Genomic DNA, 24,363 nt, shown 5'->3' on the forward strand with positions numbered 1-24,363 from the left:
AATGGCTCTGCTTCCACCATTACCACTGGCAAAGTATTCCATGCACTCACAACTCTCTGGGTGAAGAACCTCCCTCTGACATCTCCTCTATACCTTCCTCCTAACACCTTAAAACTATGCCTCGCGGCAGTCAATCCTGCCCTGGGGATAAGTCTCTGGCTATCGACTCTATCCATTCCTCTCATTACCTTGTATACCTTGAGCAGGTCACCTCTCTTCCTCCTTCTCTCCAGAGAGCAAAGTCCAAGCTCAGTCAACCTTCTCAACCTGGTAAACCTCCTTTGCACCCTCTCCAAAGCCTCCACATCTTTCCTATAATAGGGCAACCGGAACTGGACACAATATTCCAGTGTGGTCTCACCAGGGTTTTGTAGAGCTGCAGCATAACCTCGCGGCACTTAAACTCGATCCCCCTGTTAATGAAAGCCAAAACACCATATGCTTTCTTAACAACCTTATCCACTTGTGTGGCAACTTTGAGGGAGCTATGCACTTGAACACCAAGATTCCGCTGTTCCTATACACTGCCGAGCATCTGCCTTTAATCCTAGATTCAGCATCTAAATTCGACCTTCCAAAATGCATCACCTCGCATTTATCCAGGTTGAACTCCATCTGCCATTTCTCAGCCCACCTCTGCATACTGTCAATGTCTCGCTGAAGCCTGCAATAGCCCTCAATACTATCAACGGCACCTCCAACCTTTGTGTCAGCAGCAAACATACTAACCCACCCCTCAACCTCCACATCCAAGTCATTTCTAAAAACTACAAACAGCAGAGGCCCAAGAACAGAGCCCAGCGGGTCACCACTCAGCACTGACCTCCAGGCAGAATATTTACCATCTACAACCACTCTCTGCCTCCTGTCAGCCAACCAATTCTGAATCCAGACAGCCAAGTCACCCTGATTTCCATACCTCCTGACTTTATGAAAATGCCTGCCGTGGGGAACCTTATCAAATGCTTTGCTGATGTCCATGTACACCACATCCACTGCTCGCCCCTCGTCATCCTGTCTCATGACCTCCTCAAAGAACTCAATCAGATTTGTAAGGCATGTCCCGCCCATCACAAAGCCATGCTGACTCCCTTTAATCACGCTCTGTGCATGTGCAACAGCACATCCACATGAAATTTGACAGGGCATGTCCTCGTCTTCCTGAAACAAATTTTCTGCTGTCTGGATAACGCTGGGGAGGCTTCCAGCGCTTGGCAGGGGCAGCAATTGACAGAGTTGCATGATTGGGACTACAGTAGGTGAAAATAAAGGCATCACCTACTCACTAACACTCAGTTGGGTTTCTACCAGGGCCACCCAGCTCCTGGCCTCATTGATGCCCTGGTTCAAAAATGGACAAAAAAGAGGTGAGGGAGTGAGGGCGACAGTGATTGTTCTTGACATCAAGGCCACATTTGACCAAATGTGGCATCCAGGGAACTGAGCAAAACTGGTTTTAACGGGAATGGGGGGAAAGCTCCCTGCTCGTAGGAGTCAGATTGAGCGCAAAGAAGATGGATATGTTTGTCTGGAGTTAGAATCTTGGTGGCACACTGCATGGAAATAAGCCTTTCTGCCCAACACATTATGCATCCAGAGATTGTGACATTGAAGGCTCTGCTTCATGGTGCCAAATTCCTCATTACAACTATTCACAAACTCCTTTTTTGTCCTGCCTGCAATGTCTGGATTCTCCACCTCCCACCGCAAGGTCTTTTCCCGTCTGAGCAAATAAGACCCTAAGATATATGAGCAGAATTAGGCCAGTCTGCACACTGAGTCTGCTCTGTCATTCAAGCACGGCTGACATACTTCTGAACCCCATTCTCCTGCATTCTCCCCGTAACCCTTGATGCACTTACTAGTCCACAAACCTATTTATCTCTGTCTTAAATACACTCAATGACTTAGCCTTCGCAGTCTTCTGTGGCAATGGCTTCCACAGTTACAGACTCTCACTCTTTGCTGCACAGAATAGTGTCAATCCCACTGATTATACTACGTTGCGTTTATCAAGCCCCTTTGAAAGTGTGTTTTTTTACCACAGTGCGATAGTCAATTTGCACATCCACCCTAAAGCTCATGCATTCTAGTTCCGCTATCAGCCTTATTCAGTCACAGAAGAACATGGAAACTAGAAGCAGGAATAAGCCAATCAGCCCTTCAAGCCAAGTCCACCATTCAATAAGATCATGGCCGATCTTACATCTCGATATCATATTCCCACTTTCCTGTATACTTATTGAATCTTTTAACATCTAAAAATCTATCACAAAATCAAAGAATCCCTACAATGCAAAATGTTTTCAGCTGATTAAGTCGACACTGACCCTTCGAAGTGCATCGTGTCCAAGACTGGCCCCTCCATCCTTGCTCCATAACTATGCATTTACCATGCCTTATCCACTTGGCCTGCATATTTTTGGACTGTGGGAAGAAACCGGAGCACCTGGTGGAAGCCCACACTGACACAGGGAGAATGTACAAACTCCACATGGATAGTTACCCAAGGGTGGAATCAAAACAGGTCACTGGCACTGTGAGGCAGCAGTGGTGAGCCACCGAGCCACCTTGTCTTGTTCTTGAATACATTCAGTGATGGCTCCCATGGTCTTCTGTGGTTGAAAATTTCACAGATTCACTCTGCTTGAATGACGAGATGTTGTCCTCATCCTAGTCCTAACTGATCTACCCCAAATTCTGAGACTGTGACCCCTGGTCCCAGCACCACAAACAGGGAAAATAGCTTCCCTGCATTGAGTTCATCTGGCTCAGTTCCAACTTTCTATATTTCAATCAGATCCCCCCCTCATCTTTTTAAACTCACATGAACACAGGCCCAGTTGAATCCATAACTCACCACAGGACAGTCCTACTTTCCCCAGTATTAGCGTAATGAACCTCCACCATCGACCTCTCCTGCGCCTGAAGACTGACCAAATCAGACAAACACAAACTTAAGGGCTGTGACTGCCTCTTGGTGCAAAGAATCCAGGTAACTTGCTCCCCTCCTGATGTGTCCCAGCATCCCTAGATCAGCCTCCAGCTCATAAACACAAGCTACTCAAACATTAAGTGCTTACAGCAAACATGCTTGCACCAGACCATACTGGAACACAGGAGCTCTTACATGTTGTAGCCGAGTTCTAATTAATGACTTTGCTATTTTTATTTAATTATATATATTTACTTATGTTTTCATAAAGCTTATTAACTTTACCATCAGTTGCATCATGTTAAACCTTGGGAATAGAATAAGCCACAGTCACCACTTCTTCTCTAGCACTGGGAGAATCAATTACTGAAGGCTGAGAAGTTAGAAAAGGCAATCGTAATTTTTTTTCTTGATTCAATCTCGTCGAGGGCGTCACTGGCGAGGCAGCATTTATTGCCCAGCCCTGATTACCCAGAGGGCAGTTAAAAGTCAACCACATTGCTGTGGGTCTGGAGTCACATGCAGACCAGGCCAGGTAAGGATGACAGTTTCCTTCCCTAAAAGGCATTCGTGAACCTGATGAGCTTTTCCAACAAGCAACAACAGATTCATGGTCATCATCAGATTGTGAATTCCGGATATTTATTGAATTCAAATTCCACCATCTGCCACAGCGGGCTTTGAATCCAGGTCCCCAGAACATGATTTGTCTCTCTGGATGAACAGTCCAGTGACAATACCGAGAGGCCATCGCCTCCCCTAAGATGGATAATTTATACATCCCTAACACAAAAGGCTGAGTTAACTCAGTTGAGACTTGGGTTCATCAAGCCCAAACGCTCTTCAAAGGTGAATTTGTTAAAACTCCACTTAAAATTGGGAACTTCTGAACTTAAACTGCACAATTCAGTTATTGCTAATAAATTACAAATAAAATTAGGTTTGTCCAAAGGGTTAAGACTTTCTTACCCACAAACCACCTGTATTCAGTTCAGTGGATCTACATTCTGGCCAACACTTAGCATTCAATCAATATCACAAAGTAAGTGGTCATTTTTACAGTTCTGTTTGTGAAAGCCTTCTGCGCATATATTTGTTGCTGTGTTTCCGACATTACAAACATACTTCAAAAACTTACTTCATTGGTTATACAGTGCTTTTAGTTGTTTAGTGCCTGTCGAAGCTGAAATATGAACCAAAGTTCTTTGTTCTTGTTTTTCATTTAATGTCACAGATGTTGCCTGTCACTCCTAATTATACATTATTTCAAGTATTTTTAGCCTACATGAATGCATCTAAATAGATCTAAACACATAGGTATATTTGCCTAGAATCCAGAATTTACTTTGGTACCTTTTGGAGTCGCAATGATCTGACAGTGGCACAGAACCAGAGTCCTATTATCAATCTACTTACCTAATGAGTGAAAATGTTCAGTCATTTTTGGATGGTCCCAACAGGTACTCTGAGTCTGGTGGCTAGATAGAGGATGCACAGAACATAGAAGCTTCCACTATAACACTCTGAAAACATTTCTTATCAGAAGTATTATCTATTAATATATGAGATTCAATGGCAAGCCATTCAGAACTGAAATCAGGAAGCACTTTTATCTTAATACAAACAACAGTCAAGATCTCAAATACTCTCTCATAAAAGAATGTGGGTGCTGGATCAATAAGAATGAGTGTGACTGAAATTATTTTTGATAGCTAAGGCTATGAAAGGATATAGAAGAAAGGGAGGTAAACAGACTGACGACAAAAAATGCCGGAGACCACAGTAGGTCAGGCAGCAGCCATGGAGAGAAAGCAAGCTAATGTTTTCAGTCGACATGCCTTTTCAGCAGGTAAACAGAGTTGAAGCTCAGACTAGCTGTGGTTTAACTGAATGGTTTATGCACAGAACAGCAAAACCGATCTGCTTCTGCACCCATTTAGAATGGTTCCTTCTGTTTTATGTACTGTTTTTCGAACCAAACTTCACAATTTTCTGTATTACATTTAATCTACATCATCAACTGGTGCCTCTCCTCACCTTGACCTCCAACTTGCAGCCTCTCTCCACTCCCAAACCTCTGGGTTGTGCCCTCTCCTGCTTCTCAATCTCCAAGTAAGAGCCTCTTTTCCTTCCCTCCGTGACCTCAGGGTTGCAGTCTCTGCCTCCTCACCTCCTGCTGCTATTCAACAATAAATAAAACACAGAACACAGAACATTACAGCACAGTACAGGCCCTTGGGCCCTCGATGTTGTGTCGACCTGTCGTACCGATCTCAAGCCCATCTAACCAACACTATTCCATGTACGTCCATATGCTTATCCAACGACGACTTGAATGTACCTAAAGTTGGCAAATCTACTACCATTGCAGGCAAAGCGTTCCATTCCCTTACTACTCTCCGAGTCGAGAAACTACCTCTGACATCTGTCCTGTATCTTTCACCCCTCAATTTAAAGCTATGCCCCGTCGCGCTCGCCGTCACCATCCAGAAAAAAGGCTCTCCCTATCCACCCTATCTAACCCTCTGATTATTTTATATGTTTCAATTAAGTCACCTCTCAGCCTTCTTCTCTCGAATGAAAACAGCCTCAAGTCCCTCAGCCTTTCCTCGTAAGACCTCGTAATGTGGCAGGGGGATGGGAGCCAAATGCACAGGTTAGTGGGCAGTAACAAGATAATAACTACAGCCTGTAAGGAACTAGATAATGAAGTCAGTGTGACCAAGAGGAAGAGTAGACACAGAGCAGATGATGAATGCTGACGGACAGGTGGTCTGAGGTGCATTTGTTTCAATGCAAGAAGTGTGTAGTGAGCTATCAACGCAAGGTAGCTCAACTGTGGGGTCCTTACAAAAGTTATCTCAAAACTGAACGAGTTGAACTGCTGGGACAGGACAGATTTAGCAAATATCATGTGTGGCACAGCACAATTTTTGACAAAACAAATCTGAATTCTCAGACAAAGATGCATGAAAACTGATGCTATCATAAATCAGGAACTATATTCAGAATTCTCATAAAGCTCAATGATAAACTATGAAGAACTACTGTAATATTTATATTTTATTATCTACAATCTGATTTAACTATTTCACAAACAATGAAAACGCATATTTTTTCACATTTTTCATTTCAGTGGTTCAGCCAGTTATTTTCTAACCACCATCTTTATCAGGCCGGAAAGCCATAACTAGTGGAGTGCCACAGGGATCAGTCCAAGGACGAGAATTATTTACTCTCTATATTCATAACTTAGAGGAGGGGACAAGGCATAAATTCATCCAAATTTGCTGATGCTACAAAAATAGAGTAAGGGAATGTTGTCATGAGGACAGAAAGAATCTGCAAGGGGATAGACAGGTCGAGCAAGTCGGAAAAAAGTTGGTAGAGAGAGTTTAATGTAGGAAAGTACACTTAGGTAGGAAGAATCAAAAGATAGACTCTTACTTAAATAGAGGGAGACACTAAAAAAAAAATGCAGGGTAGGGGACTTGGATGCTCTCGTCCATGAAACACATACTAGCATGCAGGTGAATGATTGCTTTGTTGCTGTCACATGTACTGAGATACTGTGAAAAGTGTTGATTTGCATGCTGTGTAGGCAAATCACACCGTACAAAGTGCAGAATAGTGTTACAGCCACAGAGAAGAGGCTGAGAGAGAGAGATCAGAATTAACACTTGAGAGGTCCGTTCAAAAGTCACAACAGGAAAGAGGCTGTTCTTAAATCTATTTGTACGCTTTTTCAATCTGATATCCTCTGCCCGACAGAAGAGGACGGAAGAGAGTATAATCAGAGTGAGGGGGTATTTTGATTATGTTGGTTGCTTTCTCAAGGCAGTGGGAAGTGTAGATGGAGTCAATGGATGGAAGGCTAGTTTGCGTGACGGATTGGGCTGTGCTCATGATTCTCTTTCGCTTCTTGCAGTCTTGGGAACAGCAACTGCCATACCACACAGTGATGCATCCAGATAGGATGCATCTCCAAAAACAGGTAGGGTCCTCATGGACATGCTGAATTTTCTTAGCCTCCTTGACCATCATGTCGACATGGGTTGACCAGGACAGATTGTTGGTGAGCAACATTCCCAGGAACTTCACACTATCAACCATCTCCACCTCAGCACCATTGCTGCAGACAGAAGCTTCCTGAAATCAATGACCAGCTCCTCCATTTTGCTTATGCTGATGGACAGATTGTTATCTTTCCATCATGCCAGCAAGCACTCAATTGCTTTTCCTGTAATCTGACTTATTGTTGTTTGAGGTCCGACCTACAATGGAAGCGTCATCAGCAAACTTGTAAATGGAGTTGGGGCCACACAGTCATGATTGCATAAGGAGTATAGAGTAGGGGCAGCTTTGCTGGGCACCGGTGTTGAGGTTTACGGTGGAGCAAGTGTTGTCACCTATCCTTACTGATTGTGGTCTCTGGGTCAGGAAGTCGAGAATCCTGTTACAGAGAGGGATGCTGAGGCCGAGGTCTCAGAGTTCAGAGAGGAGTTTGTTTGGAATTACAGTGTGGAAGGTGGTGGTCTGATCAATAAGTAACAGCCTGATGTAGGTATCCTTGTTATCCAGACATTCCAGGGATGACTGTCAGGCCAGGGAGACGGTATCAGCTGGAGACCTGTTGCAGTGGTAGGTGAATTGCAAAGGATCAAAGCACTTTGGTAGGTTGGAGTTGATGTGAGCCATGACGATGGTGATGCAAGTAATTTAGAAGGCAAATGGAATTTTGGCCTTTATTGTAAGGAGGTTTCAGTTTAAAAATGGGCAAGTTTTTTTGCAACTGATCAGGCTATTGAGGAGGTCACACTTGGAGAAATACAAGAAAGGATACACAGCCATAGGAAGCAGTTCAAAAGAGACTCACTGGGCCGATTCATCGGATCATGATTTATCAAGAATGGTTGCACAGAAGGTCTTTATTCATTCAAGTTTAGAAGAATGAGGGGTGATCTTACTGAAACACAAAATTTTTTGACAGGCTAGATGTGAAGACAATGTTTCCATTATTGTGGAAATCTCAAACTCAGCAACATAGTTACAGAAGAAGGGAACATTGATTGAAACCTGAGATGCAAAGGAATTTCTGCTTTCAGCAGGTAGCGATTGTTTAGAATACAAGAGAATTGTGAAAGGTAGATCACTGGAAGTATTTAAAGAAGGTGGTAGATAAGATTTTTGAAATAGAGAAGTTGAGCGCTCTGAGAAGCCGGTATGGAAGAGGAGTTGAGTCCAGGGCAGGTCAGCTATGTCTTATCGGATGGTGAGGTAGGGTCAAGAGGTAGAACATCCAGATCCTGGTGCTATTTATGTTTTTGTCTGCTTGCTAGAACCGATAAGGAGTTTTATTGCGCTACATGGCCAAGCGAGCTGCTGACACAGAACAAGACTGAAATAATTTGCTCAATAAAACATTTCATGCGGCTTTATGGGATAAAGAAAACTTTCATCTACTACTTTGCTGACATCAATCAAAATCTGCTCAATTGAAAGAAATACATGCAGTTCATACAACTTTATGTCATTCTTCCCTTCAATGCATCAAGTATATCTTTGTTGCAATTCATTAAAGTATGCCTTTCTCAGGGACTTAAAATATGAAACAATACATAATACTGAAGTGTACAGCAGTGAGCACAATGGTCCAATTCCAAATTCTTTTGGATGGATCGGGAAAAATATCTGCTACCTGCAGCTTCATCCTGAATATATTCAAATTGTTCCAGTCCTGAGCCATTTCAGACTGTAGTTCGGATGCTCACATGTCTCACTATTTGGATTTTGTTTTGCGATTACATTCTAAAGTGCAGACTACAGACAAGAACATTGTATTTTTGAAAACGTAATATTATAAAATTGGATAACTTCATAAACTATGATAATAAAATATTAATTGCTTGCTTCAATTGAAACGGTTCTTTATCTTGCTCATATATTTGAAGCCAAATTATCTGGACATGCTTTCTTCAACAGATTGGCTAGTTTAGAAAATGTTTTCACTGTTACCTGTATAAATTTCAACCTCATATTTAGGTCGTCAAGCTGGTGAGAAATCTTTGGAGAGAAAGAGACATCAAGCGGAGGTAATTGACTGGCCAGATCATTTAATATTTTGACTTCTTGTTTGACTGGGGCAATTTCTTCTTTAAAAACCTAATGGAGAGGAAGCGTATAAAATCTGAGAAACATCCTGAAATTAATGATTAAATGTTAAGAAGAAATTAAGTTAAAACTAAAATCCTAATATTAAATATAATATACAAAAGCATCTGCTGGAAATGACATTTAATTCATAAAGATCTCGAGTTAAAAGTAACAGTGACGATGAAACTATCATAAATTATTGTAACAGAAAACTGAATTCACTAATCTATTCTTTAGGGAAGGGAATCTGCATCCCTTCACAATTCTGGTATCTGACTTCAAATTCACAGGAATATGGCTGACTCTCTACTGACTTCCAAAATGACCTACCAAGACATTCCTGGATGGGAATTGAATGTTAGCCTTGCCAGCAGTGCCCTCATCCTGTGAAAGAATGCTTTTAAAAAAGTGGATTTAATAAATGTAAAAGTAAGGAACAAAACAGGACAAATCAACTCAACAAGGCTTTGAAGGATAATACTACTTAGTCCTGTTCTTCTTTCTTACGTTACGTTCTCTCGCATGAAGGGTCGAGGCCCGAAATGTCAGCTTTTGTGCTCCTGAGATGCTGCTTGGCCTGCTGTGTTCATCCAGCTCCACACATTGTTATCTCGCATTCTCTAGCATCTGCAGTTACCATTATCTCTCGCAAGCAAAGGTTGATGTCTTTCAAAACCCAATCTCAGATTTTGCAGGCAGTCCTTACCCTGAAAAAATACCAAGTATGTATAAAGAAGAAAACTGGAGGTGAAACCATTCAAACAATTTTCATTGGCACAACAAATGTTCAAACTGTAAAAGCAGGTTAAGCACCTGTATATGAGGAAACTGTACTCAAACTTTAAACAGACACTTACAGCCAACAAATGCGAGAAACATCCATTTCTTTCTGCATTACCAATTTTGCTGTTGGGAAAATAGGCCTAGACTTAGCAATGTAAATTCAAACAAGATAGCACCCTCTCAGATCTCAACACTCACAGTCGTAGAGTTCTGTTTTCACAGGTTGGAGTATAATAGCATCAAGTACAATACACCAAATCTTCTTTGGTACCTTTTCCTTCCATAAAACTGCTTTTAATAGATGCGCACAGAATTCATTTTATACACATTTAAATGTTTCTAAGTTCAAGAGGCCAGTTCCAGCACTTGGACTTGCATCTTCTTCATCATCACAACAGAACAAAATAAAGACCCACTCTTTCTAAGTCACGTTTTCAATTGTTAGTGACAAGGTGAAGTGCGAGAACTGCTCACTCGATGTTAAAATCTCTTAACTATGTACCTATATATTTCAATCCTGTGAAATATGTGGAATGAATTCGAGAAAAGGATTAATTTTGTTGCTCTGGGAGAGAGCTGGTACAGATAAAATAGGTTGAATGGCCTTCTCCCATGCTAAAAATGTCCATAACTGTTCTTGGCGCTGCTAAATTAAAGTGGGCATCCTTTCATTATGACTGTGAGGCGCAGCATGTTATGATAGATGGCATAATGGAGAAATCCTTTGTTATTAATAAACTTTTCAGCACGAGGCATCCTTCTGAAGTCAAATGTTCGACATATACCTGTTGCACTGACTTGGTTTCAAACACTTATAATGTGGAGGTGCTGGTGTTGGACGAGGATGGACAAAGTCAGAAGCCACATGGCATCAGGTTATAATCTGACAGGTTTATTTGAAATCATACAAGCTTTTGAAGTGCAGTCCCTTCATCACGTGTGGTCAGAGGGGAAAACACACAGGCACACAATTTATAAGCAGACACATCAAAAGATCATACAACTGGTGTGAGTGGAGTGTCAGATAATAAGTCTTCATCCAGGATGTTTGTTTATTTGCAGATATTTTGTTGAAGAAACACACAGCTTGTAGTTACAGTCAGTGTGGTGTGTTATAAATAGTATTAGAGATAATGGGAACTGCAGATGCTGGAGAATTCCAAGATAATAAAATGTGAGGCTGGATGAACACAGCAGGCCAAGCAGCATCTCAGGAGCACAAAAGCTGACGTTTCGGGCCTAGACCCTTCATCAGAGAGGGGGATGGGGAGAGGGAACTGGAATAAATAGGGAGAGAGGGGGAGGCAGACCGAAGATGGAGAGTAAAGAAGATAGGTGGAGAGAGTATAGGTGGGGAGGTAGGGAGGGGATAGGTCAGTCCAAGGAAGACGGACAGGTCAAGGAGGTGGGATGAGGTTAGTAGGTAGATGGGGGTGCGGCTTGGGGTGGGAGGAAGGGATGGGTGAGAGGAAGAACCGGTTGGGGAGGCAGAGACAGGTTGGACTGGTTTTGGGATGCAGTGGGTGGGGGGGGGCTGGGCTGGTTGTGTGGTGCAGTGGGGGGAGGGGACAAACTGGGCTGGTTTAGGGATGCAGTAGGGGAAGGGGAGATTTTGAAACTGGTGAAGTTCACATTGATACCATTGGGCTGCAGGGTTCCCAAGCGGAATATGAGTTGCTGTTCCTGCCCCCTTCGGGTGGCATCATTGTGGCACTGCAGGAGGCCCATGATGGACATGCCGTCTAAGGAATGGGAGGGGGAGTTAAAGGAGTTAAAATGGTTGGTGACTGGAAGGTGCTGTTGTTGATTGCGAACCGAGCGGAGGTGTTCTGCAAAGCAAACATGAGATTTTTGTCTTCTACCTTGCACTCACTGGAGCACTGCAGCAAGCCTGAGACAGAGATTTTGGCCAGGGATCATGATGGGGTGCTCAAGTGATAGGCAATTGGAAACCTGGGGCCATTTTTATGTACAGAATATAGGTGTTCAGCCAAGTGGTTGGTCAGTCTGTGTTTCGTCTCCCCGATGCAGAGCGAGACAATATTGTGAGCAGTGAATACAGTAGGCTAGATTGAGTGAAGTGTGGGTAAATCGCTGCTTCCCCTGGAAGCCTTGGATAGTGAAGCCGGAGGAAGTAAATGGACAGATGTTATGCCTTCTGTGGTGGCATGCAAAGTGCTGTCGGGTTATGGGAAGGTGTTGCGAATGGATAAGGAGTGGACCGAGGTATCCTGATGGAATGGTCCCTGCAGAAGGCTGACAAGGGAGGGGAGGGGAATATATGCCTGGTGGTGGGATCTTGTTGGAAATCGTGGCTGATGTTCTTCTAGATGTGGATATTGATGGGTTGGTCATTGAGGACCAGGGTACCTCATCAGGGGTGAGGCCAAAGTGTACGAGATGGGTTGGACATGGCCGAGAGCTCTGTCAACCACGAACGCAAGGAATGCTCAGTTGAGGAAGAATGCAGACATTTCGGAATCCCTCCAGCAGAAGACGATATCATGAGAACAAGTGAATCTGTCTGGACAGTCCTGTTTGAAGCTTTTAGGAAGTAAGACTCTGTTGTTTGTCATAAAGGATATGGTTAAGTGATCATATTCAAACTGAAGAGACCAAGAATGTGAGCCTGCAGAATGGGTGGTGAACCATGCCTCTAGGAATTCCTCTGCGTGTCTACACTTGGCTTGGGCTACTATGGTTACCTTGTCCCAGTTCCGTATGAGTGGCGTGATCCTCCACCCATAATGCAACCAACAAACAGATACAATTGGACCGCACATACAAACCCATACAGATCAAAACCCGAAATGACAGTACTCATGGTAACTGACCGGACAGTATAAATTCCAGACAGAGTAAAGTAACATTGTTTCGTTGGAGGCTCTGCTGGTGATGTCACCAATCATGGTGACGAAACGTCTCAATGAAAACAAGCCAGCTCGGCGAGCAAGTCAACAACCTCAATTTGAGCTACCTTGTTCAAGTGTTTCATTTTTGATCTTGAATGTTAAATCTCGCTCCAACACAGGGACGGAGGATTACTGTTAACAGCTGCATTATAACTAATTCAAATCGAATCATTGTTTTGACCAGTCCAGAGATGTGCAGGTTAGGTGGATTGGGAATGCTGAATTACCCACAGTGCCCACACACGTGTAGGTTAGGTATATTAGCCATGGGAAATGCAGGCTGACAGGGATAGAGTAGGGAATGGGGATGGGTCTGGGTGGGATGCTCTTTGTAGGGTTGCTGTGGACTTCTTGAACTGAATGGCCTGTTTCCACACTGGGGATTCTATAAAACTAGGTTTTACTGAATTAGTGAGAAAGTGAGTTTATCAATTGCTAAATGCAAGAAGTCATAAGGCACCACAAATACACACAAGTTAGAAACAAGAAATTAGCTCAAAAAACGTAAAAGTTAAGAGGGATACGGATAGTTCAGCCTTTGGATTGTTTGTGAGGAATAGAAAGTGGGATGTTGTGGCCACTACATTGGGCGATCCCCGGAATGCTTATGTGAATTCAGCAGTTAATTTTGAGATTCTTGTTGAATTTCTTTTGACCTTGTTTCCTTTTTGACATTGCCCTGGTTTGCAGAGCTCAGAGCAAGAGATTGTCTTTTCTTCTTAGCTGCAGCAGAGGCCTATGAAATGGCTGTCCTAGAACTGTGACCTCCACAACTCCGTAGACCACACGAGCATAGTCGCCCAGGAATACACACACACTGACATTAAAGAACTATTGGGATAACAATACTCAGCATGGGACTGGAAAAGACAGCATGTAGAAACAGAAAACAGCTGTAAATAGTGTCAAGAGGTGAAATAAAGTTATAAATCAAAATTAATGACTCTTTGCTTGCGTGCTCATTGTATTCAGAACAAAATCAACAAATTCATAGCACACAGACAGGTTGACGGGCATGATTTGAGAGCTATTACAAAGACATGGTTATAAGGCGATCAACACTGGAGGTAAATGTGCAGGGCTACGTGACATTCCAAAAAGACAGGCAAGAGGGAAACTGACTGTAAGCGATGAAATTACTGTGAGAACAAGAAACGATCTTCAATCGGAAGACATAGAATCCAATTTTATTTATTTGCTAATGGGAGGAGGACATCACTAGCTCGGCAGTGTTTATTGTCCATCCCGAATTGCCCAGGGGACAGTTCAGAGTCAATCATCTAGCTGTGGGTCTGCAGTCACATGTAGGCCAGACCATGTAAGGATGGCAGTTTCCTTTCCGAAAGGACATCAGTGAAGCAGGTGGGTTTTTCTGACATTTGACAATGGATTCATGGTCATCATTAGATTCTTCATTCATGATTTTCTTTTGTATTCAATTCAAATTCCACCACCTGCTGTGCTGGGATTTGAACACAGGTCCCCAGAATGTTATCTAAGTCTCTGAATTAACAGTCCAGCAATAATACCACTCGGCTATTTCCTCCCCAACCTTGGAACAAGAAAACCTGTAGTTGACTCCCACATGGGGGAAAACACTGAACCAGGAGCTTCTTCAACGGGGTGATCGCCTCTCCTTACATTTTAAGATAGCTATGAATAATCAGGACCTTGGGGGAAGCTACGAAATTGGGGGACGGAAAATTACATCAGTATTAGGTAGGAGCTGAGCAGTATTAATTGGGAGGAGCTTTGATTGAACAAGTCGGCATTTGATACGCGGGAGATATTTAAAGACCTACTGATCAGCGTTCAGAACTGGCCTATTCCAGGGAAGGAGGAATGACAAGGATGGCAATCGAAGGACATATGGACAGAAGAAATAAAGGAGTAGGTCATCTGTCTCTTCCAGCTCGCTCCGCCATTCAATAAGGTCATCGCTGATCTTTTGGCGGACTCAGTTCCACTTACCCTCCCATTCACCATAACACTCAATTCCTTTCCTGTTCAAAGATCTATCTGTCTTGGCCTTTAAAACATTCAACCAGGGAACCTTGACTGTTTCACTGAGCAGAGAATTCCACAGATTCACAACCCTTTGGATGAAGAAGCTCATCCTCAACTCAGTCTGAAATCTGTTCACCCTTATTTTGAGGCTGTGCCGCCTAGTTGTAATTTCACCCATCAGTGGAAACAACTTCCGTGTTTCTTTCCTATCTATTTCTTTCATCATTTTAAAAGGTGCTATTAGAACACCCCTCATTCTTCGAAGTCTCAGAGAGTGCAATCCAAGTCTCCTCAATCTCTCCCCATACAGCAACATTTTCAATTGTGGAATCAATCTTGTGAAGCTCCTTTGCACCCCCTCCACTGCCAGCACATCCTTTCTCAAGTGAGGAGACTAAAACTGTACAAACTATTCGACATCAAGCCTCACCAGCACCCTATACAACTGGAGCATCCCCTCCCGATTTTTAAACTCAATTCCTTTGCTGTTCAAAGATCTGTCTGTCTTGGCCTTTAAAACATTCAGCCGGGGAATAGCAGCATGCTACAATTTTTCACCATTTAACTAATACTCCATTTTGCCCTAATTGCTACCAAAATGGATAGTCTCACTTTTACCATCGTTGCACTCCATCTGCCATTGTCCATTCACTTACACTTTCTGCGTCCTTCTGCAGATGTTCATTATCCTCTTCACACAACACTAAAATGAGTGGTAGAGTAATCTGTGAACTGTAACTGAACATAGAAGAACACAACGCAGAACAGGCCCTTCGGCCCTCCATGTTGCGCCGACCTGTGAACTAATCGAAGCCCATTCCCCTGCACTATCCTATTGTCAACCATATGCTGATCCAAGGGCTGCTTAAATGCCCCTCATGTGGCTGAGTTAACTTCATTGGCAGGCAGGGCATTCCACGCCCTTACCACTCTCTGAGTAAAGAACCTGCCTCTGACATCTGTCTTAAATCCATCACCCCTCAAAGTGTAGCTGCACCCCCTTGTACAAGCTGAAGTCATCATCCTCGGGAAAAAAAACTCTCACTGTGCACCCTATCTAATCCACTGACCATCTTGCATGTCTCTATTAAATCCCCTCTGAGCCTCCTTCTCTCCAATGAGAACAGACCCAAGTTCCTCAGCCTTTCTTCATAAGACCTTCGCTCCAGACCAGGCAACATTCTGGTAAATCTCCTCTGCACCTGTTCCAATGATTCCACATCCTTCCTGTAATGGAGCGACCACGCAATATTCAAACTGAGGCCGCACTAGCGTTTTGTAGAGTTGCAGCATGACATCACGTCTCCGCAACTCAATCCCTCTACCAATGAAACCTAAAACACCATCAGACTTCTGAACAGCACTATCAACCTGGGTGGCAATTTTCAGGAATCTATGTACACGGACACCACGATCCCTCTGCTCATCTACACTGCCAAGAATCTTTCCGTTGACCCGGTGTTCTGCCTTCCTATTATTCCTCCCAAAGTGAATCACCTCATATTTATCCATATTAATCTCCATTTGCCAAATTTCGGGACAATTCTGCAGTTTATCCAAGTCTCCCTGCAACCTGCAACATTCTTCCACACTGTCCACCACTCCACCGACTTTAGTGTCATCTGCAAACTCACGAACCCATCAACCAATTCCTGCGTCCAAGTCATTTATACAAATGACAAACAGCAGTGGTCACAAAACAGATCCTTGAGGCACACCACGCGTAACCGGACTCCAGGCTGAATATTCTCCATCAACCACCACTTGTTGCCTTCCTACCGAAAGCCAGTTTCTAATCCAACTGGCTAAATCTCCCTCAATCCCGTGCCTCTGTATTTTCTCCGAGAGCCTACCATGGGGAAACTTATCAAAGGCTTTACTCAAGTCCATGTACACCACGCCAACTGCCCGACCCTCATCCACATGCTTGGTCACCTTCTCAAAAAACTCAATGACGTTTGTGAGACACGACTTGCCCTTGACGAATCCATGCTGACTATCTCCAATCAAGTTGTTGATTGTTGGATGATTATAAATCCTATCTCTTATAATCCTTTCCAAAATTTTTCCTGCAACACACCTAAGGCTCACAGGTCTATAATTGCCTGGGTCATTCCTACTGCCCCTCTTGAACAAGGGCACAACATTTGCAATTCTCCACTCCTCTGGTACTAAACCTGTAGACAATGAGGACTCCAAGATCAAGGCCAAAGGCTCCACCACCTCCTCCCTAGCATCCCAGACAATCCTCGGAAAAATCCTATCAGGCCCAGGGGCTTTACCTACCGTCACACGTTGTCGAATTGATGACACTTCGTCCTTACTAACCTTAACCCTTTCAATTCTAGTAGCCTCTAACTCAATCACCTCCTCTACAATATTCTCCTGTCCCTCAGTGAAAACAGATGAGAAATATTCATTTAGCACCTCTCCAATCTCCACAGCGTCCACACACAACTTCCCACTTCTGTCTTTGACTGGCCCTATGCCTACCCAAGTCATCCTCTTATTCCTCACATACCTATCGAAAGCTTTCGGGCTCTCCTTTATTTACCTGCCAGTGTCTGCTCGTGTACCCTCCTTGCTCTTCTTAACTCTCTCTTTAAATCCTTCCTAGCTAATCTGTAGCTCTCCATCACCTCATGTGAACCATCTGGTCTCATCGTCACATCAGCCTCCCTCTTCTGCTTAACAAGAGACACAAGTTTTTTAGTAAACCACGGTTCCCTTAGCTGATCGCTTCCTCCCTGCCTGACAGGGACGTACCTATCAAGGACACGCAATATCTGTTCCTTAAACCAGCTCCACAAATCAATTGTCCCCATTGCCCTGCATTTTGCACACCCATTCTATGCCTCCTTCGTCTTGCCTAATCGCACTACAAGGGAGGAATGGAGAAGCCGATAGTGAAGGGGACTATCAGAGGTTACAGCAGAACATAGATAGACTGGAGAGTTGGGCAGATAAATGGCAGATGGAGTTCAATCCGGGAAAATGCGAGGTGATGCATTTTGGAAGATCAAATTCAAGGACGAACTATACAGTAAATGGAAAAGTCTTGGGGAAAATTGATGAACAGAGAGATCTGGGTGTTCAGGTCCATTGTTCCCTGAAGGTGACAACGCAGGTCAATAGGGTGGTCTCGAAGGCATATGGCATGCTTTCCTTTATTGGATGGGGTATTGAGTACAAGACTTGCCAAGGTCATGTTGCAGTTGTATCGGACTTTGGTTTGGCCACATTTGGACTACTGTGCACAGTTCCAGTCGCCACATTACCAAAAGGATGTGGATGCTTTGGAGAGGGTGCAGAGGAAGTTCACCAGGATGCTGCCTTGTATGGAGGGTGCTAGCCATGAAGAGAGGTTGAGTAGATTAGGATTATTTTCATGAGAAAGATGGAGATTGGGGGGGACCTGATTGAAGTCAACAAAATCATGAGGGTATAGACAGGGTGAACAGCAAAAAGCTTTTTACCCCCAGAGTGGAGGACTCAATTACGAGGGGTCATGAGTTCAAAGTGAGAGGAGCAAAGTTTAAGGGACATATGCATGGAAAGTTCTTTACACAGAGGTTGGTGGGCACCTGGAACGTGTTGCCAGCGGAGGTGGGAGACGCAGACACGTTAGCGTCTTTTAAGATATATTTGGACAGGTACGTGGATGGGCAGGGAGCAAATGGACACAGACCGGGAGAAAATAGGTGACAGGTGAGACAGAGGATCTTGATCGGCGCAGGCTTGGAGGGCTGAAGGACCTGTTCCTGTGCTGTAATTTTCTTAGTTGTTTTGACTGACTAGAGGGAGCGAGGGAGGGAGGAATGGATGGCTGGTGGGAGGGAGCGAGGGAGGGAGGGAGCGAGGACTGACTGGAAGAAGGAATGGATGACTGGAGGGAGCAAGAGGAAGGGGGGGGCAAAGGGGCAGGAGGAGGAGGGGGGGCAAAGGGGCAGGAGGAGGAGGGGGGGCAAAGGGGCAGGAGGAGGAGGGGGGGCAAAGGGGCAGGAGGAGGAGGGGGGGCAAAGGGGCAGGAGGAGGAGGGGGGCGGGGGGGCAAAGGGGCAGGAGGAGGAGGGGGGCGGGGGGGCAAAGGGGCAGGAGGAGGAGGGGGGCAAAGGGGCAGGAGGAGGAGGGGGGGCAAAGGGGCAGGAGGAGGAGGGGGGGCAAAGGGGCAGGAGGAGGGGGGTGAACGGAGGAAGGGAGATGAACACAGCAGACAGGCTGACATCAGCTTCCCTGGCCTCTGATGCTGCATGTCCTGCTGTTTCATGCTCATGAACACCTCGTTACCTCCCATTCTCTTTTGTTTGCGTTTTATCACTCTTCCTCCCTCACTCTGATTCTCTCCCAATCTCTCACCTCTGCTGGCCCTAATTTCACTCCCTTGTCATGCTCCTTTATTTCCATCTTTCTGTCCCTTTTCTCTCTCCCGCCACAAACTCTCTCTCCCTCTCACTCTGGCTTTATTCACAGGGGGTGAGAGTACAAGAGCAAAGGAAACCAAAGCACGCAGCGCCTTCGGCTGAGAGAGAAATGAAGCACTGCCGGAGATTTTCCAAACCCTGACACGGGGGTTGCCTCTCTCTCTCTCTCGACAGTCTCTGTGACTGCCCCATCAAACCCCACACCCATTCCCTTACCATGGTGTCTCTCCACAAACCCACCTCCGGGTAGAAATGCAAACACAAGTTGCTGAAAATGCTCAGCATCTGTCAAGAAAAAGTCCCGAGGTAGCGTTTTGGGTGCGATGACCCTTTCCCTCAGAGCTCCGGCCAGAAATGCTCTGAGACAGGGTCCCCTTGTAGTCGGAGAGCTGCGGGTCGATCTCGGCTGGTCGCTTGGCGGAGGGCATAAGAGCTCCCCTCAGCCCCTGGAAGGGGTCTGTTCAGCCCCTAACCTTATACTGACCCTGGTTCTGTCCTTCCCTCATCCCCGGGAGCCCCTCCTGCCTTCCCACCTTGTCGTCGGAGTGCTATTCGGCTACGGAGGGTTGTGCGATAAAGATCCTACTTCCCACAGCGGCGGGGCGAGGGGGCATCCCCTCGCTCCGAAAACACCACCTCCCATCTCATCTTGTGGCAGTGGCTGTTCGGCTGCAGAAAGCAGCTCTGCCCGTGACCCCAAACCTCCCTACAACAACCCTCTCCTAAACCAACCCCCGACCACGACCCTTTTGCAGTAGCTGTAAGCCATTCAGTCACTGGGCTGTACGATAGTGACTCTCCCCATGTCCTCTCACTTCCAAGACGGCTATCCTCGAAACCCCACCCCATTCCATCCCCCGCCTTCCCTTTACCTTGTAGTACGAGAGCAGTAGGCTGTTCGGCTACGGAAACCCGCGCAGGGCTGTATAATAGACACCCTCCCAATGTCCCCCCCAGCCTTCCCTCACCCGGGGACGGCTATTCTCACCCCCAAAACATACATTCCCAAACCCTCGCTTTGTGATAGGAGCGGCGCAGGATGTGAAACAGGGACCGTGCTCATGTCCCCAGTCCTCCCTTCACCCCAAACCCCGCTCTCACCTTGCAGTAGGAGATAGTTTTCGGCTACTCAGCCCCGGAAGGCGTCGCGGACCCGCGGCCGGGTGCTCGGGGAGCGCAGGCTCGGTGCCAGGCAGCTGTTCAGGCAGGTAGCTGTGCCCAGGAGCCGGGCGAAGAGGCCTTCTCCCACCTCGGATCCCCGCTCCCGGCAAAGGCGGCGCAGGGCTGAGCCACTGAGCAGCGAGCGCTCCGGCAGCCCGGATGCCTGCTCCCAGCCCGGTGGTCATGCTGGAGGCCGCTGGAGAACAGGAGGTTGTAGGGGTCCGGGAGCGTGGTGCGATGATCCCCGCTGCCGAACCGCTGGGTCCTCAGCCCACGCCTGGGAAAAGGGATCCAGACAGCGGACTCATCGCCGAGGCAGAGTCGGGGGTGGGAAAAGGCTTGAGTAGGACCAAGAGAGGAAGGGGATTGACTGAAAGGGAGAAAGAGACAGACTGTGTGTGTGTGTGTGTGTGTGTGTGTGTGTGTGTGTGTGAGAGAGAGAGAGAGAGAGAGAGGGGGGGGGAGATTAGAAATGCAGTCTGATTGCGGATGGCTTGGGTTCAAACAGAGATCTTTAAACTTTGTTCCAAAGAAACTCACAACGCTCCCTGCTGAGCGGGTGGAGAGGCTCGGATAGAGAGTAAGAGAGATGGAGGAAAAGGCGGGGGGAGGGGCGGCGCAGAGTGGGTGGGGGGTCGACGGTCACAGGGAGCGACGGAGAGAGAGAAAGGCAGAAGCACACACAGAGGGAGGCAGAGACAGAGAGGGGTACACACACACAAAGACCAAAGAGACAGTGAAAGAGAAGGAGAGAGACAGAGAAGTGCACAGCGAGATAGCAGAGACAAGACGATAGAGAGAGAGAGAGAGACACAGACAGACAGAGAGTGAGGCACACACACAGAGATGGAGAGACAGAGATTGTGTGTGTGGCGGGGGGTGGGTCTGGAGACAAAGAGACAGAGTCGCAGAGTTGTACAGCAGGGAAACAGACCCTTCAGGCCGACCAGATATCGTAACTGACTAGTTCCATTTGCCAGCATGTTGCCCATATCCCTCCAGACCCTTCCTATTCATGTGTCCATGCAGGTGACTTTTAAACACTGTGAGTATAATAGCCTCTGGCAGTTTATTCCATACACAAACTACACTAGGGAGGACACATTGGCTCCAAATCCATCTCCCATCCTCTGAGAGAAAGAACAGGAAATGACATCACCAACCCAAGGAAACCTAAACACTTGAATAGAAAGCGGGACCGAACTCCAGCGCTTCACCGGAGGCTCACTGATGATTTTACCTGGAATGGTGACGAATTATCTGAAAACTAACCTTCCAGCTCATTGAGCAATCTTACATCCGGAACCTGAACCCTGAGCTACAAATCTTCTCAAAACTCGATAATGCTTTGCCACTTGATTAACAGATGCATCCTATTTTTTTAAAAAAATAAAGTTTTCTTGTTGGATGTATGACTGACTGATCAATGTTTGTTGTTCTTCCTGAACTGAGTCTTGGAAACTCTGCAGCCCAATGCTATCAATGTGGATTTCACAAGCTTCAAAATCTCCACTCCCACCACTGCATCCCAAAACCAGCCCATCTCGTCCCCACCTCCCTAATCTGTTCTTCCTCCTACCCATCCGCTCCTCCCAGCTCAAGCCAAGCCCCCATTCCCTACCTACGAAGCTCCTCCCGCCCCCTTGACCTGTTCGTCCTCCCCAGAGTGACCTATCCCCTCCCTCCCTCCCCACCTACACTCACCTCTAATGGCTTCATGTCCAGCCCCTTAAGACCACAAGATACAAGTTGAAGTTGGGCCATTCGGCCCATCAAGCCCACTCCGCCATTTAAATCATGGATGATGGGCATTTCAACACCACTTCCCTGCACTTTCCCCGCAGCCCTTGATTCCTTTTGAGATCAAGAATTTGTCGATCTCTGCCTTGAAGGCATCCAACAACCCGGCCTCCATGCACTCTGCGGCAATGAATTCCACAAGCCCACCACTCTCTGGCTGAAGAAATGTTGTCTCATTTCAGTTTTAAATTTACCCCCTCTAATTTTAAGGCTGTGCCCACGGGTCCTCATCTCCCTTCCTAACGGAAACAACTTCCGAGCGTCCACCCCTTCTAAACCATTCATTATCTTGTAAGTTTCTATTAGATCTCCCCTCGACCTTCTAAACTCTAATGAGTACGATCCCAGGATCCTCAGCCGTTCATCATACGCTAAACCTACCATTCCAGGGATCATCCGTGTGAATCTACGCTGGACACGCTCCAGGGCTAGAATGTCCTTCCTGAAGCATGGGGCCCAAAATTGGACACAGTATTCTAAATGGGGCCTAACGAGAGCCTTATAAAGCCTCAGAGGCACATTGCTGCTTTTATATTCCAACCCTCTTGAGATAAACGACATTACATGCGCTTTCTTAATTACTGACTCTACGGACTATTAACGTTGTCCTACTATTAACAAACGGAGAGAGGAACAGACCAAGAAATTTATGGCCAGTCAGAATAATCTCAGCACTGGAGAAGCTATAAAGAGGCATTCTTAGGGGTAGAATGTACTTGCATGAATTAATCAGGGATAGTCAGTATGGATTTGTTAAGATGAGGTCACGTTTCAGAAATTTGATCCTTTTTTGAGGAGATATTGGAGTGTTGATGAGCTTATGCATTTGATGTGGACTTAGTAAAGCCCCCCTTGGCAGAGTGATCAAGAAAACAGCAGTCAACGGGATCAAAGGCAAAGAGGCACACTGGAGCCAAAACTGGCTGAGGCAGAGAGCACAGGGTGATTGACGGTCGAGAGATATCTATCTGACAGGATGTTTGCTTTGAGTGGGGTTGTGCAGGGCTTGCCACAAGGGCCCTTGAAATTTGTCAAGTATATTCATTATTTGGACTTAAACACAGGATGCATGACCGTGTCGCAAGCAAATGACTAATTTAATGATGAGGATATCGACAGAATGGTCATGTAAATAACAGCCATGGGATCAAAGGCAAAGTGGTACACTGGATCTAAAATTGGTTGACAGGCAGGATGAATAAACTTCAGGAGGAGATCAACTGACTGGTCAGCTGGGCACAGCAATTGGAACTCAACCAGGACAAATGTGAGCTAACGAACTCTGGAGGGCTAACAAGGCCAAATGGGTGGTGACCAAAACGCCACACACGACTCCAGCTGTGGCCGAAACAAACTTTTAAACAGCTCCAAAGTGACCTCTCCATTCTTAGAATCTACGCCACGACTGATAAAGGGAGATGTCCCATATGTCTTTGTAACAACCCTTAATAGCCTGTCCTGACCCCTTCAGGAATTTATGAACAAGCACCCCAGCATCCCTTTTCTCCTCTAAGCTTCCCAGTGTCCTGCTATGCATTAGATTTAGATTTAGGTTTTATTATCACATGTATTCAATACACGGTACAAGAGTACAATGTCACCTCAGACGGTGTCATCTCAGGGACAAAGTACCTCGGTACGAAATTTTAGTTGCAGAAGTAGAAAAGGTATCCATCCTTCTTTACTCAGAGTCGTAGGGGAGTGGAATGCAATGCCGGAGAGGGTAGTGAAGTCAGCCTCATTAGGGGCATTTAATTGGCTATTAGACAAGCAAATGGGTGACAATATAAGGTAGGAGTGGAGGTTAGACAGACCTTAGGATGAGGGTAAAAGTTCGATACAACATCGTGGGCCGAAGGGCCTGTACTGCGCTGTACCGTTCCACGTTCTATGTTAGAAAAATAAATGAATAAGTTAAAAAGTTCAGCACTACAGTCTTCTTAGTATAACAGTAGAAAAATAAAAACAAAAGTTTAAAAAGTCAAACATTACAGTCCTTTCTTAAGCCACGAATTTGCAGACACTCTGAACGAGGCTTCCCCCGTGACGGTTTGTATTCCCCTGCGTTGGGCTAGGGCCCGCCCATCCTTGCCAGTGGACTTCACTGCTGACTGCCATTGCTGACGTCCATCGGGCACGACAGGCTTTGCCACGTTAAGTACTCTCATCTTATTCCTTCTTCAGGCTACATC

General features: G+C 45.6%; 1 long non-coding RNA gene across 2 annotated transcripts in view; it reads right to left on the reverse strand.

Annotated features, from left to right (window-relative positions):
* Positions 1-24,051, reverse strand: part of LOC132209409 (uncharacterized) — a 275,322-nt gene extending 251,271 nt beyond the window's left edge. The window contains exons 1-4 of one of the 2 annotated variants that reach the window (XR_009445501.1): positions 23,986-24,051; positions 9,596-9,795; positions 8,951-9,097; positions 4,973-5,114 (exon numbers count right to left, since the gene is read on the reverse strand). This is a non-coding gene — a long non-coding RNA (uncharacterized LOC132209409). The remainder of the gene's footprint in view (positions 1-4,972; positions 5,115-8,950; positions 9,098-9,595; positions 9,796-23,985) is intronic. The other variant, XR_009445503.1, reaches the window with a different exon arrangement.
* Positions 24,052-24,363: the final 312 nt, after the last annotated feature.

This window comes from Stegostoma tigrinum, unplaced genomic scaffold (assembly GCF_030684315.1).
Source record: "Stegostoma tigrinum isolate sSteTig4 unplaced genomic scaffold, sSteTig4.hap1 scaffold_91, whole genome shotgun sequence".
NCBI classification, from domain to species: domain Eukaryota; kingdom Metazoa; phylum Chordata; class Chondrichthyes; order Orectolobiformes; family Stegostomatidae; genus Stegostoma; species Stegostoma tigrinum.